This window comes from Psammomys obesus, unplaced genomic scaffold (assembly GCF_907164565.1).
Source record: "Psammomys obesus unplaced genomic scaffold, mPsaObe1.curated_primary_1811, whole genome shotgun sequence".
NCBI lineage: Eukaryota > Metazoa > Chordata > Mammalia > Rodentia > Muridae > Psammomys > Psammomys obesus.
The window spans coordinates 6,963,804-6,967,816 of record NW_026586463.1 but is presented as its reverse complement, the minus strand read 5'-3'; the positions used below and the strand labels follow the sequence as shown (position 1 = coordinate 6,967,816).

Sequence of the window (4,013 nt, the reverse complement as noted above, 5' to 3'; positions counted from 1 at the left end):
GGAAGGAAGGAAGGAAGGAAGGAAGGAAGGAAGGAAGGAAGGAAGGAAGGAAGGGAAGGAAGGAGGGGGAAGAAAGGAAGAAAGAAAGGAAGAGGATGAAAGGAAGAGGAAGAAAGAAAGAGGGAGGAAGGAAGGAAGGAAGGAAGGAAGGAAGGGAAAGAAAGGAAGGAAGAAAGAGGAAGAAAGAGGAAAGGAGGAAGGGAGGAAGAGAGGAAGGGAGGAATGGCAAGCATTTGAGGGCTAGTGAGATAGTTCTGTGAGCAAAGCTCTTCCTGTGTGAGCCTGATACCTGGACTCTGATCCCTGAAGCCCAAGTAAAGGTAGAAGGAGAGATCTAACTCCACAAAGTTGTCCTCTGACCTCCATGTATGCATGTGCCCCTCTCACACTCTACACATGTCCTCATGCATTCACGCACACACAGACACTGTGCACGCACACTTTGTACACTTACATATACGCACGGTTTGTACACGTTACACACATTGTGTATACACGTATTCTACACACATATTGTCATGGGCACATTGGACGTACACACATTGTACACGCACGCCGTGCACACACGAGCATACACATTTCACATACACATGCGCATTGTACACACATGAGCACACGCATTGTGCATACATGTTCCTCTATAATAAAGAGGAAAAAAAATTAGGATTCCGAATGAGGCGTGCTGGAGGTGCCAACACATACAGAAGCCGTTACAAAAGTGTCATTCTGCTTGGGAGCACCGCAGGGCCTCCTGAGGCCAAGGACTCCTCAGAGTGTGGGAAGCAGTGTGAGCGACCCCTGACCCTATAATGTTTTATTACTTTTATTTACATGTGTGGAAGCATGGCTAAGACACATATAAATTAGGTACTAACATGAAGTCGTACATCTGGGAAATCACGGAGGGGGGGGCAGGGGGAGCGGAGGAGAGATTAGAATCCAGGCCATTTAGCCTCTTTCATAGCATATCCTCACAAGACTCTTTAACAGCCTGCATCTTAGGTTGCGTTTTCCTTACTTCGAAGATGAGCACCGAGACTCAGAAAGATCAAGTAACTTGGCTGTGGCACTCAGTTCGGAAGTGGCAGAGATGGAGACTGTCTCCAAACAAGGTAAATATCTTTTCCCCTTTTCTTCTAAAGACATGACCTTGGTAGGACCACATGGCAGCAAAGCCCAAAAGTACAAGGGGCATAAACAGGGACAGCTGGGAGAGGAGAGGGGAACCGTGGAACAAGATACCTGCTAGAGGACTGTCTGTGACCTTTGACCCAGGCCCATCAGAAACAGCATTTTCTCCCTGGAGTCACCTTTTTTAGTTGCCGTAATTGTGAAGACCATTCCCACAGAAGTTTAACGTACATTGTAATTTCTCAAAGTCATGATATAAATTCTCTCTAACTCGGATATTGCATTCTTTTTTTTTCTTCCCCTTTTCATTTCTGACTGGTCACAACCCCCGAAAGAGTGAAGCAAACAGCAGCAGCACAGCAGCAGGGAACCACCAACTACTGCTGCTGCTATTACTGCAACACACACACACACACACACACACACACACACACACGCAAGAACTTTCAGGAAGCATATTCCTTCACACACGAATATTATGGACCATCACTCTTGGGTGGTGGGTAATGGAGTTGTACCTTTCATTTATGCTTGAATGGGTAAGTCTGGGTTTTTTTCTCTGTGTTTTGCTATTTATAAATTATTATGATTCATTCTTTCTGTATTCCAACTATACCATATATATATATGTATGTGTTATGTATACATACACATATGGTACTTTCAACAGTCATTAGCTTGGGGCCGTTTCAATTAGCTACTTTACTTTGTTAAGAAGTAAAAAATCGTGGCTGGCCGGGTCAGTTCTGTTGTCTGTGAAAGAAGCTCTCACGCTCCACTCTCTCCTGACATAGCTGCTGTAATGAATACAGTGACATAGGAACTTGGGGCTGTGGAGCGTGTTGGGTTAAGATCACTCGGTCCCCTTTCCTGAACATTCACATCGCTTCTAGAATATTCCCATCCACTCCTTTAGCTGACTTTAGCTATGGTGTCCGCACATGAGCCCAGACTCCCGTGCTAACTGACCAAACACCAACCATGTATTTTATGTGTCCACAGGTACCTCAACCTCAGCATGCCCAAAGCCTGCCAGTCCCCCATGCTCTCTCTTTCAGTGGATAGCTTCGTTATCCACCAAGCTCACCAGGCCAGACCTGAGAGTCATCCTCTCATCATCCCCTTGCCTTGTTTTCATATAGTTGACCTGCTTGACATTTGAATCTGCCTCCTCAGCTGCTCTACTACTTCCAGCCACCATTTTCTCTGTCACTTCTCCAGCCCTGAGCCCTGGGATTCCAGCCTTTCTCCTCAGCCAGTTCTCGCACTTCTTCTCCAATCTAGTTGTCAGGATAAATTCCAAATACCACAATGTGCTCATGAAATCTCACATGCCCTGTCCCAAGATACAGGCCTTAGTGTTAACATTTTTAACACCATATTTTCTTTCTTTCCCTCTGTCCTCACTGTCTGCAAGTGTCACTTCTTTGTGTCTTCTACCCATCATTCAAGTCACAACTTAATCTCACTTTCTTCTGTACCTCAGGAGTGATCAACGCCTGCTCCACATACCCCGCCTGCCACTAGATGTTCTCACAGCGTGGAGAACCTGTGCTTTATCTCCACAGCCATTGTCCTGTAATGAACGGCTTCTTAATCACCACAAGACCTGAGTAGGGCATAGCCAGCTCCCAAGTTTTGCATCACCGCCTTTGTGGGATCATTCAGGGAAAGCTTTTGCTAAGGTGACTCTAAAGAAGGACTGCAATCCCAGCTGTCTTGTTAGAGCACCCCTTGTGTATTTGACACATTTTAAATTTTAAAGAATGTTGCAATGGTAAGTGCCTTTATCTTCTTTATTGTTATTTATTTATCTTCTTTTGGGGACAGGCTGGCCTTGAACTCTCAAGTTATAGCTCAAGTGATACTCCAGGTAGCTAAGATTGTAGATGCTATCCAGCTAATGGAGACCTGGGATTTTGTGCTAGAGATGGAATTCGGGGTCTTACACGTGCTAAGAATGGAGTGACACTGTGATCCTTGTATCTCTCTCTAAAACTCTGTCTGTGTGTGTCTTTACACACGAACGTGTGTCAGAAAATAGTTCTGTCGATTTGGACTTTGTGACCCGGTAGTTTTTCATTCTTTCCTTTAATCAATTAATTAGCTGATCACATGCACCATGTACATGTCTGACCTGGAGAGGTGAGGAGAAGGTGTTGGCTCCCCTGGAACTGGAGTTACAGACAGTTGTGACTGGGTGCTAGGACTTAAACCCCAGACCTCTGGAAGAATCATCAGTGGTCTTAAGTGCTGAGCCATCTCCAGCCCTTCTTCTTTTCCTTAATTTTTACTGCCTGTAAGTTTGTCATGTAGTATTTATGTACATGGTCCTGTGGGTGTGTATGCATTCGTGTGCAGATGCTTATGTGTGTGCACGCATTTGGAGTCCCACGAAGTCGGGTGTCTTCCTCAATTGTTCTCCACATTATTTATTATTATTATTATTATTATTATTATTATCTCTTACTGCAGCTGGAGCTTACAGATTCAGCTGGCTCATGAGCTCCAGGGATCCATTTGCCTTCACCTCGCCAGAACTGAGAGTGGAGTGAGAATTTCGGTTTCTTTAATAACCCAGTTATACCGCTGGGCGAGGTGGCACATGCCTATGATCCCAGCCTGTAATCCACTTGGGGAGGCAGAGGCAGGCGGATCTCTGTGCGTTTGGAGCCAGCCTGGTCTACAAAAGCAAGTCCAGGACAGCCAAAGGTACACAGAGAAACCCTTTCTCGAAAACCAAAACCAAAACCAAAAACCCAATTCTATAATGTGGATATGTTTTTGTTTTACTCCCAGGTGTGGGATTTGGGGCTGCTTCAGATTGTACACAGCTGCTTCTCAGCACGTGACTATGATTGGCCTCATGCTCTCGTGCAGCG

At 45.4% G+C, this 4,013-nt stretch overlaps 1 long non-coding RNA gene across 1 annotated transcript in view; it reads left to right on the top strand.

Moving 5' to 3' along the window:
- Nucleotides 1-2,899, top strand: part of LOC129672423 (uncharacterized) — a 10,449-nt gene extending 7,550 nt beyond the window's left edge. Inside the window, exons 2-3 of the long non-coding RNA XR_008719498.1 lie at nucleotides 1,026-1,112; nucleotides 2,618-2,899. This is a non-coding gene — a long non-coding RNA (uncharacterized LOC129672423). The remainder of the gene's footprint in view (nucleotides 1-1,025; nucleotides 1,113-2,617) is intronic.
- The last annotated feature ends 1,114 nt before the right edge of the window (nucleotides 2,900-4,013 follow it).